The sequence below is a fragment of the Strigops habroptila genome, chromosome 7, assembly GCF_004027225.2.
Source record: "Strigops habroptila isolate Jane chromosome 7, bStrHab1.2.pri, whole genome shotgun sequence".
NCBI lineage: Eukaryota > Metazoa > Chordata > Aves > Psittaciformes > Psittacidae > Strigops > Strigops habroptila.
The window spans coordinates 19,072,308-19,085,882 of NC_044283.2; positions in this window are offsets into that span (position 1 = coordinate 19,072,308).

Consider the following 13,575-nt stretch of genomic DNA (forward strand, 5'->3'; position numbering starts at 1 on the left):
CTTGGAACTGTAAACACAGGAGAGTGAGGAGGGGAACAGCATCAAATTACTAAAGCTAAGTCTCCTGAATCCCATAACAGATAGTTTTAAGAATTCCCTCTTCCACAAGTACAAAAGTTTTGACCAATAAAATACATAAATTCAATACAAGCTTATTAGCTGAGCTATATATGTGGGAAATGATGCTGTCACATTATAATGCCCAAGAAAGAGTTAACCCTTATGTACATCTGAGTCCCAAGGGTGTTGCTCTACTACACATCTTAGATGACCAGAGTGTTTCCGCTTCCCCAGGCTGTTGCAAAGGATATTTAATTACAGTAATACTGCTGTCCCAGTGCTATTATAGCACTGCACGGCAGTCATAAAGGCTGAGAAAGCATTCTCCTTCTAAGCTTCTGTTGTTAAGTGGCTTATAACGTTTCCAAAATGTGACCTTTAGAGCTGGAATTTATTGTGCTTGCATTCTACCCAAAAGTAATTTAATTAGGAGGTTCAAAGAAAAACTGTTTACCAAGTTTTGAGTCATCTAGGTGGGAAAGGAGTATTTTTCTATTGCTAAAATAATTCTTCGAATGCAGGAGAAAATTGTATAAAAATAGAAATTTATTTTTTTTCCACTTTAGGCATGCCACATGCTGAAGAATAATCTCATTTCATGCAACCCCTTTTCAGATTTCTCTGTGTTGCTTGCAGTCAGGTTTCTCTCTCAGAGCAGTCTCTGATGGTAATTTTCACGTGTTGGCTGTTTTTGTCTCAACTCACTGTCTGCATCTTTACTCTTGCTAGAACTATGACAACAGCAAGTGGTGTGCAAATAGCATTCTTACAGTGAATAGTGTTCACTTCAGCTTAGGGTGTGGAAGAATGTCAACATCTTTGCAGGGTGTGACTGTTTATTCTTATGAGAAAGCAAGTGTAAGTTTTTCCTGTAGACAGATGAAATTCCAGTGCTTAGTAAAATTCCCCTGTAAGACTTAGATCAAGAGTTATGCAAGAAACTAATAATTCACATAATTATGCTGTGCCTTTCATCACTGATCAAGTAAAATAAAGAGTTTATGGTTTTTTTATAACATTTTACTGGCTCCTGTCAGCACTGTACAGATATGGACTTGTGCATTTAGCCAGTAGGAACACTATTGCCTTCAAAGAAGGGAAGGGAGGAAGGAAAATGGGACTGGGAAGACACTCAGGTCTGCAGTGTCACAAGGCATGGCCAGTTTGGCACGTGGGGTGAAGGACCAAGAGGCAGACAAAGGATGTGGAGCAGGAGCTCTTGATGGTTTGAACATGACAGGGCAGTGCAGATGAGCCTAAACATCACCTCTAGTGATGGACAGAAAGCCAAGAATTTTAGGAGGGAGATTTATAGGAGTGGGGTGACTCGTAACAGATGTCTTAGAGACAATGGAACCTGAGGGTGATGCACTGTGGAGACAGTATGAAACCTGTTCACCATATTTTAATCGGCCAGTAATTTAGCAATTTTGGGGGTAATATACTATTTCCATCAGTCTTACTAAATTAAAAACTAGGGCCTCAAGAGCCTACTATGGCAAGATTTATTACATTTACTCCTACAATGTTGTTCCTTATCATACTACTGAGAATCTGGGGACTGGTGTACAGTCATTGCAAGAGAAAAACTCTTCTGTGGGCTTGGATGCAGCAGGAATTTCACCCAATGGCTTTATGAAAGCAAATCCCAACTAGTACATAGCCAGCCAGAATTCTAAGACAACTGCTGCATATCTTTACCTCATGGAAGAGGATTGAGATTGGAAAGAAAAAAAGAAAGAGTAAGGAAATAATGGTAAGGGAGAAGGATTTTTCTCTCAGGAAAAAAAGAGAATGGAAAAGGCCAAGAAGAGACAAAAGGAACATTAAAGATGACAAAGCAGGTCAGAGAAAGAAGATGTAGAACCTCAGGCTGCTGTGTTTCGTACAGCTCTGTGTGTATGTTATGCAAATAGACTGGTTTGCATATATAAGAATAATTACAAACATCAGTTTAAAAAAGAAATTAATATCAATTAGAAGTATTAGATAATAGCTTTTTTTGAATTAAATCTGTTATTTATCTACAATAAAAGCTTTCCACAAATACAACTACACCTGTATTATACCACCTCAGTCTGAGGATACATTTCCTGGGGATAACTGATTTGGCCTCCAACACTCATGCAATTTGAAGCCTCTTTGATGAGCCTGCAAATTATTCCATAGTATATTAATAACATGATTTAGAGGTAGAAATTTTTCAAATACAGGGTTCCGTGGATGGGTCTAGTGGCTTGTGTACACACAAACATACATTGCTCCAGAACAAGGTCAGCTACAAGCTTAAATAAGAAACAGCTCTTCCACAGTAATTCCTACTGTAAAAACACCAGCTGTAGCTGAAAACAACTCCTTTTCCAAATCTTAGTGTAATGTGCTTCCAGTGTGTTTAGTGTCATGATTCCTGTATTGGTGTCTTCACACAGAAGGTCTTAGAGATGAAATTTTATTCATTGCTCAGTTGAGCTGTTTTTAGATATAGGTGGAAACCTCAGTGTTCAAAATGTTACACCTACCTCAGCATATGTGCTTAGACCTAGCTGGCTTTGTTTCCAACCAGTCAAAGTTAGTAAAGAGAGTTGGGGTGACCAGAAAACTGGTATAAATTGAGGGAACAAATGATACACAATAGAGAAGGAGATGCAGGTAGCAGCTCTCAGCAGTTCCTCTGCTGACGGTTTGCATGTTTTTCAGTTGTACTAAATGATAAGGGAAGTCTCGAAACTCATGTGTTAAATAGATGGAGGTAAATAGTGTCTCATTTCACACTGAAGGCACATGTGGATTCCAGATACTTATAGAAAAAACCAAAAAGTGGTAAAGCACTTAAGGTACTCGCATGGTGATTGCTTTGGTACGTGGACTCTAATTATAAGTAGATGAAGCAAATGAACAGTTAAGGATGAAACACACCATATGTCCTTCTGGTAACAGCACAGTAAGGTACCACATAAACAACTGTCTTAACACCCCCTGTTGAGGTCTCATACTGAAGGCATGCTTCACCACTAACTTTATATTTCCTGGAATTTACTGTTTTCCCAACAATTTTAGCACTACTAGCATGGAGCTTTGATATTTGAAACTGTTTATAATATATTTAACAAAGATTGAATTATTTTGTGTTTAAATAATTCAGTAACCAACATGCAGCAAGCCTCAAGGTCTGTCTTTGAAATACTATTTTTTAGGACGGGTATTTTTAAGGACAGAAGATGTATTTATCCATTTAACATAGACAAACCAGTAAGTGTGGTTCCACTATTCACAGTTTACTAGTGGATTTGAAAGAGTTTCATGCTATACATGTCATCCAGTTTCTTTCCAACAGAAGCCCCCCAAATTAAATAATGCTTTCTATTTCCTCATCATTATTAACAAATTTACTATCTTTAGCTAGTTACAAGGTTATGGCATTGCTGGGGTTTCTGTCACTCTTACTACACTTCATAAAATTATCATTCACTGTCATGGATTTTTTTCTTGTCTTTTGCTTCTCTTCTCAATTTGCTGTGCTTGTAACATTCAGTCTGTTTGTATTACCACTTCCCATTTGTTATGACTCCCAGTGTAATGTATTACACATGCAACTAAAATGTATAATTTTTAATTGCTAAATTTATCACTGAATTAGGATGGCTTTTAGCCAAATATTTCCTTGACTGTGAAACTGATTTCTTTGGTCAAATCCTGAAATATATACCTATATTTAGAAGGCAAATAGTAAATTTTAAAGTAATCCTCATTTACATCAACAAATTATTATGAATATTTTATCCAAGACTAAATATAAGATAAATGTATTTGCCTGGTTTGTAAAATGTATCCATATCCTGTTGCATCAGAATGCTACGTTTAGAGAAATAAATCTATGGGTGAAAACATTTAATTGCAGGTTAAATACAGTTTGTATTATTCTAAGTTTAAAATATGAAGCCAAGTATTAAAAATCGTAAGTGGTATGTGACAATTAAAGTCTATATGTAACTGAGGATTTCTTATCTGTGAGTTTACTGTAGAGAGCTCATTGGATTTCTAAAACAAATCATCGGGGACTGGACAAATGATATTTACACTCTTTTAATTATCCAGTGAGATTAGTGTTTGCAGTCTGTAGAAGTAGGTCACAAACACAGCAATGAAAATTAATTGTGCTACAGAACAGCAATGATTCATATGTTTTCTAGTCATAACTCTAGTAGTATTTTAAAGATAAGCCTCCTTAAATAATTTATTTTTAAGAAGATCTATTAACAAGATTAAAAGGACACTTTAAAAACAGAACAAAACATCACTCTCAATGGAAGTAATTTTTCTCTGCATTTATCCAGTTTTACTTTGTGATACAGTTACTTCTATTTTCAGAGACACACAGAGCCAGCACTCCGTCCAGCACTCCATGGCCGTGTGCTATCTGTCAAAAATGCATGTCCTCAACTGAGTTTTTTTCAAGTATAGTGAATGGGAAGGGATAGTATGTCACCAAGAAAAGATTCTGAGTCAATTTTTTAAATCAGCTGTTATACCGATTTCAATAGAAATAAGCTGTACTTGACCACATTTATGTCCACACACAAGTAATTATTTTTCACCGTGCTCCAAAGTTCATTACTTTGCGATGTTCTTGCTCTCAGACACTTCTCACAACAGTGCTGGCGCAACACAATGCTGTGTAAATGTCAGCAAAGACTCTGGCCACATGCTGTAGCTGCTGACTTTTTCACCACCATCACACCATTTTAAGGCATTACCAACCTCTGTGGGTTTATTCTTTCATTACACTCATTTGTTCTAGTTATTATATTAGTTCCATCTCCACAGTCATAGTTACACTAGTGTATCAGCATTTCCCACTTCAGTTGTTTTCAGTGCATGAAAAATTAGTCATAAATATTGTTTGATGATCAAACTTGGCATAACTTGCTTTACAGGTCAAGCAAACACATTTTTCTTTTGCAGATTAAAAGCAAAATCTGTTTGATTGTATTCAAGCCATTTCATTAGTTGAAAAACATTTAGGTTTATTAAGTTGGAAAGACTAACAAGTTCCTCTGTTATTTATAACACTGATAATCCAGAGTACCCCAACTGTATTCATAGCATCATTTAGCTTGGAAAAGATCTTTAAGACCATCAAGTCCAGCTATAAACCTGACACTACCAAATCCACTAAACCATGCCCTTAAGTGCCACATCTACAAGGGGCAGCCTCTTCCAGTGCTTGACAACCCTTCCAGCGAAGGCATTTTTCCTAATATCCAATCTAAGCCTTCCCTAGGGCAACTTGAGGCCATTTTCTCTTGTCCTATCTCCCAGGAATTTATACCCGTTTTTATAAAAATGGTAAAAAAGTGGCCCCTTTTAGTTTAAATAAATAATGAGGGGAAAAAAGGGAAAAAAGGGAAAAGGAAAGAAAAAGAGAGAAGAAGAAAGGAGAAGAGAGGAGAAAAGAGGAGAGGAGACTGATTAGAAGAAAAATTTGCCTGCTCACTGAATGGTCAAAATGAGCTGGTGTATAATGTTTTGTTGCTGCAGTACTTGCCTCAGGAAGGAAGGCGATCGCAAACGCAATTCCCACTGATGGGTCATCAGCAATTTCCAGTTTGGCTGATGATTTAATTTACTTGTATTTGAATTACTGAATAGCAAGAAGCAGCTAGTGTCTCAAGGAGAAGGGCCTTGACGAGTAAACATTAACCTCTTTCACATATGGAAATGGGGTTAACATGCAAAGAGAGCTTTTGCACTATGTCCAGTTGCAAACTATTTAGATCAACAGAAAACATTGAAGGTAAGTTCTCTGAAACCCCATGACTTTGGTGCTAAAAGCATTTTACAAGATCAAGACCTGCCATCAAGATGTCTTCTCAAACACATCTAGAACACTCTCGTTGTGTTGCTCAAGAACACAACGCTGGAAGAGTTACGACGACATTTCAGATTACTTTGACGCAGGCTGTGTATCTTGAGGCTAGGATTTCTGAATAAGGTGGATCAAATGCTTGATGTTGGAATAGCTCTTCTGTAGGTTTTTGGTGTTGCAGGTGCTGAAATGCCATTCCCAAGGAGGTCTCAGCCCATTGCACATTACTCAGAGGATTTCAGGATTCCACAGCTATGTAAATACTTTAATTAAAATTCCTCTGTGCACGTTTTAAGGTAGGCTATGGCGTTCTTGATGTCAGTGGGTTGGTTAACTGTTCTTTCCATCTCCTCAAAACCTCAACTGCTTTGCTAGGTGACAGAGCCACCTCTGCTACAGAGCTGCATTTCTTGGCACCTTTCTGAATTTCTGCATAGTCATATATCTCTCTGACAAAGGTATACCTGCTGCCTCCTGTTTGATGGCCATGACACTGATGGATTCCTTCTCCAAAATCCGGTAAGGAAACCCTTCCAACCCAAATGAAGATCAATTGCACCGCACATGAAGTTTTGATAAATACTTTTGATCATCCAATAATGACTAATTGCTTCAGGAAAGCACAGTAATTCTGATGACACTCATTTATCAAGCAAGGGAGAAGAGAAACTTGGACCTTTACAGCAAAGTCAGCCATCCTGCTTTAGCAACTGTACTTTATTTTATACAGTGTAGGTCAGCAGAGAGCCTTTCCTACCCTGTTCACATTAATAGCTAAGCCTCTCGGAAGCCTAAGAGTGAGCATAGTGTCAGTGTTACCACAGATGATGCTTTTTGTCTACATGATCTCTGTCCTTACCCAGTTCATTTGATGTCTGAAGGATAATATCAATAGACATTAATAATAAATGGCCAAAGCACATTATCAGTTATAGAAACTGTTTCCACATCTGCAAATGGTGAGCTGCTTAAGCGTTTCAGTCTCCTGAAACCCACGTGGCTAAAGTAACCATGAGTACTTCATGTTATGCCCATGGGAAGATGAATCCCTATGCAGCCAATAGCTGCACTTCTCTCGTGTGCTGAAATGAACGTGTCTCAGATATGGGCCTCTCACCAGCTGTCCTTGACTTTGTGGGAGCTTGCCAAAGTAAAGCCAGAGTTCTTCCTGCCTTCTGCTGGAAATGTAGGACCTACCTGCAATCTGAGCTCAGGTGACCCTTCAGCTGCAGTATCCAGGCTGACCTGCGGGTGGAAGTCCTGCAGAAGGAAAAGGGAGGCACAGAGGCAAGTTTCTGAAACACTGAAAACCCGAGAAAGTTACCAAGCTTCAAATATGGTGTCACTCTGGAGGACGTTCTGGAGGGACTGCCTTGCTGTCCTCTTCTAGTGGCACATGGTTAATGTGCCTCTGTCCTCTCTCAAGGTGTCAGTGAACCAAAGAGAGTGAATGAGTATCAACTTTGCTCTGGGCTGTGGGAAAGGTCTGGGCTGTGGAAAGGTCTCTTCCCTCACTGAGATCCATGGAGTGGTGGCTCAGATTAGAACATCAGCCTCTGAGATACTGTTCCACAGTTCATGCTGTAGATTACTGCTTCTTACTGAGCTCTAGCTACGGGAGCTAAGGAGCAAATGCGTTACCTATTCTGTCATATCTATGCAACAGAAGGCATTGCTGGCAGTGCGGTGACAATCTTTTAGTTACCACAGAAAAACTGAGCAGGACTAAAGCATCAGAACCCTTGGACATAAGAGGAAATGAGTGATTGTCTCTTTGGTCAGTTCACCATTGAATTCCATGATGTTTTTCTACACGTCTTTAAGTAGCTTTCAGTCAGGAAGTGACTTGGCTGAGCCTTACAAGATTTCATGCTATACACGGGTATGGGTAAAATGCTCTCAATTTTTAGGATGATAGCCATAGAGGTTGGAAGCCTCAGAGATAAACCTACTTTGCTTTGAAGGGATAAAAGAATGTGCTTGACCCCTTCCTTTGCATAGAAACTGCCTCTGGAGCCACCTGGCCATAGTATTCAATACTCCATCTTCATCTAAGCAATCTCCATGGAGTTTTGAACTGTCACCTGCACTTAGAAAATCTAATTCAGATTTCAGATGCTGTGGATTGTTGTCACCCTGGGGGTTAAATGCCTAAAAGAGAGGATCATCTATAGCAGGGATGCTTTAAAGGGGTATGCATACACCACATGCAATGCTATCTTTGATACATCTTGATAATATATTGGCCACTTTAAGCAGTAGCTGATGTAAACTGAACTTGTCCTAAGTTAAGTTCACATCAAGCTGTATATAACTAGGTATATAACTCACTTGTTTCCATTAGCGCAAGAGAGCATAATGATGAATACATTCAGATTCCAATGCTTGGGTTTTACTTTCTAAGGTTGCTGGTTACTATTCTGCCAAATCTTCATGGCATTAATACTGCTGCTCAGAGAGCAATCTATAAAAGCCCCAACCTCATCCTTGTTAACAAGGTGTTGATGCTATAGGAAGTATAGTGGGGAACAAAGAAGGAAAAAATGCATGCACGAATATTCCTGTTATAATTCCTATATAATTCCCATCATAACGATAGATAAACAAATAGATAATACTGATTGACCTAGCAAGCCAACAGCTCTAATGAATTTGTGGTAGAATGGCAATAGCCTCATCTGCTGGCTCAGAGCAACCATGGAGCTGGGTGGCTGTTGCCTTCTTTGCCACCCCTGTTCTCTGGACAGAGAGATAGACGTTACACATGTGGTTCTTTCTCAGTTTGGCTAATGTAATGATTCCTGAAAAGCCAGACAGCAAGGCTGAAGAAACCAGTTAAAGATTTAGGTGCGAACATGCCTTCATTCACTGTAATGAAGTAGGAACCTTTTCTTTTCTGAAACACCTACAAACAAGAAACCAGAGTTTAAACTAAGGGGAGTCAGTGAGTGATCTTTAGTTAGGACAGAAAAGTGGTTAAACCTTTGCAGCTAGTGTCCTGGCTTTGTGATAACTTACACTAACATTGTGCCCCTACTTAAGGGTTTCAGTGTGAAAGAGGAGGAAAAACTCTGAATAGTGTCCTCCTTAAAGGGGTCACAAGTCTAAGGTACGATGGATATGTTTAGCCATGGCTAATGCTAACTATTCAAGAAAGGACACATGCAGAGGGAACTGACTTTAGTGAAGAAGATGATATTGATGCAATTTGTTCCACCCACCCCCCCTTTTTTTTTTTTTCCCTTCATAAGTGCTGCATTGGTGTGAAAGAGAAGCAGAAATGGATTGGCTGGATCCTACTTTTTGAAAATGCCAAACTTTTTGTCAGTAGCATCATGGTAGTTTGCTCCTGTTCTGCAATGGCTCTTTCCTGTTGGACTAGCAGCCATAGCCATGATGAATCTGTGATATAATGACTAGCAGATACGTGTGGAAGGAGCTTATGAGAGAAGGAGAGGGATTTCTGAGTCTGTCAGGCTGCTAATACTAACTCCAAACAGCTAGTGTGTGCCAAGGCACTATACCAGAAACAGCATGGTTCAGTACAAAACACTGTTCATCTTTATATCTCCCACTTCCAAGAGGGAAAGGATGAAGTATGCACCATACCTTATATTCTCAGTCTGCGAGTCAGTTTCCTAGTCTTTGCATTGTTCTTCTCAGTCTGCCCTTGTGAAGCTGTCAGGCTCTTCCATGCCCTTCCGATTCTGGGATACAGCATCCAAATCCCTTTCCTCCTCTGAAAGCATTTCCTAGTCTGTTCTGGTCTAAAAAGCATAAAAGCAACTACCAAAAATTAAAAAATAAAAAAAAAAAAATCTTTTTACCTGTATTTGCTCTTCATATTAATATGCATCTTGTTCTGCCATAGCATAGACTGCAGCTTGTGCTTTGTGGTTTCTGTGTTTTCTGTGTGCTGTGTAGTGTTTAAAAGACTCCACAGCTCCCTATTTTTAATTTTCATGCTTAAACAGTCAGATTCTTTGGTAATAATCTTTCTGTTGAACAATGCTTCCTGCAGGTGACAGCTCTGCAAGCTGGAGTATAATATTCCTTAGCTTTTTGTTTAAAACATTATTTTAACCACATTAATGTTATCTTCAATGGAACCATTGGCTATTCTGGTCTCAAGCACTCTCAAGAGTGCTTGTTATCATGTTCTTCTGATAAATATTTAAACACATAACTATCAAGTTACAGCTCAAGTATTTCTCACTGCAAGTGGTTTCTGGCAACACACATGAGATTACCCATTTTCTAACTGCCTTCACAAACAATGCCACCCTGGCATAATAAGGTTATTAGCTGGTAATAATCCAAAGCTAATACATATTTGTCTGCAGCCTAATAAAAGGAATTTGTGCCAACCTTAGACCATGGTCTTACAATTTTTGGAATTGTCCTCCCAGATTTTTGATTCAGCTACTTTTGATAATTTTTGTTTTTAAACATCCGTTGTTACTTTTTCTCTACTTAGGGCATTTATCCTTGCATAGCACGGTTCTGACCTACAGTGTAGATTTTTCTGTATCTAAGTATCCTATGTATCAAATGTAACACTTCTTGCTTCAAGGATTTAGGGACAATCAGTCCATTCCATCCCAACAAAACTCCAACAAGATTATAACAGGGATGATATATATGTTGTATAGAACAACCAGTATAGAAAGCTGTTTCTGCTTTTGGAAAGTCTCATTACATTGTGGCTTCAGCGATGACTGGCCACCTTTTCTTAAAGGCTGAAAACCTCCTCTTGAACCTTGGTGCACAAAGGCTGTACTGAGCCAGACTACAAGTCAAATCAGTCAAGCATCCTCTGCTGCTGGTGGCCAGTGGCATATGAGTAAGGAGAAATGACAAGAACAGGACAAATACAGCATCAAACATTCCTGAGAATACTCTCAAAGCCTTCTGCGATCAACAACCTGTTTCCTGAGACAATCACAGAGCTTGCATTCTCCACAGTTTATTGTATCACGCACCATTGGGGCCATATTTACGACATAATCTGATACAATCTCACACAGCGGGCAGTGCAGTCATCTTTGTGCAGTGTACATTCTCCAGGCTACGTGGAGGTTGTTTTTCTACTCTTTCACTCCCCTTACCAGCAAGCTTTTGTGAAATGGCTTTTTTCTTACAGATATAGCTATAGGTGGAAGAGCACTGCTTAGCACTGTGTGTGCCCCCTGTCTGGAAATAATAATTCAGCTCCTAGCATATTCAGAGAGTTTACATTTCATAGACTTTTCTTTGTCCTGCTTATTTTTGCCCAGATATTGCATGTTTCTATGGGTTCAAGACTAATTCCATCATCTACTCTATCAGTCAGATTTCTCTTCAAAACGTGCAGCTGGTCTCATGACATGTTCTGCTAGCTTTTTGGAAAGACTATTTTTCTGTGGTTTGGCTCTCTGATGGATGGAAGGAAAGGCATTAAAAGAAAATTTGCAAGCTGTGCTCCTATGCCAAGCTCTGCCTCTTTCTCTTATAAACACAGCTAAAGACAAATAAACAATAACTCTGGATCTTGATACTTCAGGGTAATTTGCTGCACACTGAATCACGTCTCTTCAAGGGCCATGCATCCTCTCACTCATCATGTTCTACCTATTTTGCAGCTACTCCTACTCCTGCCTTTAACATCACATACAAATAAACAAGAAAAGAAGAATAAAGATCAGGAAAATATATTAACACCTCAGGATACTTTATTTTTTAACTAAAGCTATGTCATCTGCCATCTCCAGCCATCTCTGATGCTGATCCCTATCAGCAACATCGGCCATTAGCTAATACATTGGTATTCCTATGTAAAAAAAAAGCAAAGCAGCTCAGTAACATGGTGCAGAAATCAGCAGGGGCTTTTTAATCTCACAGTAGATCAGGAAGAAAAAAGTCATGTAACCTACATGTGCTTCTGTTTCCCATTCTGCAAAATGTGAATTGCAAAACTGAGCTCTACTTGAAAGGTAAATTATGAGTTTAAGTAATTAATGCAGATTAAATTCTTGATATTAATATGAAAAAGGGAAACTGGGGACCAGCAGTCCTCTCTGCCACCAGCTCCTGCTGGCTTGGATGACAGGCTTTCGCATTAAATTCCTTTCCTCCTTCCCCCTGCTCTGCACTTACTACAGCTCTTGACACACTTTACTGTTACTATAGTTATTCAAAAGACCAATTCTTAATGTTCCTGTGACCTAGTTATTATGGCAAGATGTTCACTCATCTACTTACCAAGGGAACTTGTGGAGAAGTCAATCTGCAGGATGCAAATATTTGTTTTGAACAAGACCCTGCATGGATGCAGTTAGAGGCAGCTAAGGCAAAAGTAAACTCCCTCTGTTCTGTATTCTGATATGGAAAAGTTTAGGGAAAGAGAGTGATACACAGGAGAGAGCAATGATAGATTATCTTTAAGTTCTCACTCTCGCGCTGCATGCTGCATAGCCCTCAGGAGCATAAGTTAATGTTCCAGTAAGATGAAAAAGAGAGAGAGTTTTGGGAGCTGGTGCCACCTATATATATGCTGAATATCAATGTCATTTATTTCACCTGACATGCTTACACAAATATGTTAAACTTCAAGAAAATTAGCTTTTCATCTTACTCTAGAAAGCTGAATTTAAGCTTTGGAAAGAAACCACAGAGCAATTCTTTATTTGTTAGAAAGTGAGCTGCTTTCTAAAATAAGGCGCTTCTGAGAATAGATGCATTGATCAAAGTTGTTTTGATCAGGGGACCGAAGGCTTTGGTTTTGGCATGGGTTTTCTGTTTATGTTTGTTCTTTTGGGTTTTTTTCTTAGCTTATTTTCCATCCTCCTTTTCCTTCCCATGTAGGTTGGTGGAGGTTTTTTAATGCTGATGGGAGATAGCAGATACTCCCCATCTTTTCCTTTTGAACCTGAGCACCAGGATGAGCCCAGTGCTGCTCAGCCTGGTTCAGCAGGCAACACCAAGCACTTGCTCTTCAGAGCTGCTGCCTTAATCTTCTTTGTGCCACTTGCCAGGACAGTTGCTAAAAGTAGAACTGAGGATTTGCAATGTGGTACTTAAGCCTCAATCTTGGACCACTCTTTTAAGTGGAAGTAGGATCGCATCCTTAATTGTTTTGAAACTGGGCTTGGTTTCCAGTCTGATTTATCACAACCCACAAAAGCTAGCAACTGGTTGGTGCCTTGCATTCATCACTAGTCTTGATTGTGTGACTTACAAATGAAGCCCCAGCAGCCTCAGTCTCAGTCCTCATCTAGTTGGCATTTCTAAACTTAGGCACTTTTATTCTCAGCAGCGAGATGCAAGATTAAATAGTCATTCTCCAACCACCTTACAAATAATTGGAGAAATCTCTGGCAGTTAAGTTAATCCTCCTCTCTCTCCCCCTCACACAAACACTTTGTAAGGAAGTAAATTCTGCAATTAGTCACCTAAATCTTCTAATCCCACTGGAGCGCTTCGAATCCTGGCAGATGGTCTGTGCCTGCACCTCCAGCTCTCAACAATGGTGGCTCTCCCTGGCAGCGGCATGAGGGCAGCCATGGTTTGCAGCAGCAGGATGAACCCTGTTCCTCCGGCTGCCGGGCACAGTGTGGTTTGCAGCAAGCAGGGTTTCTGTACAGGTACAGCCTGTAAAGGTCCTGGGGAGC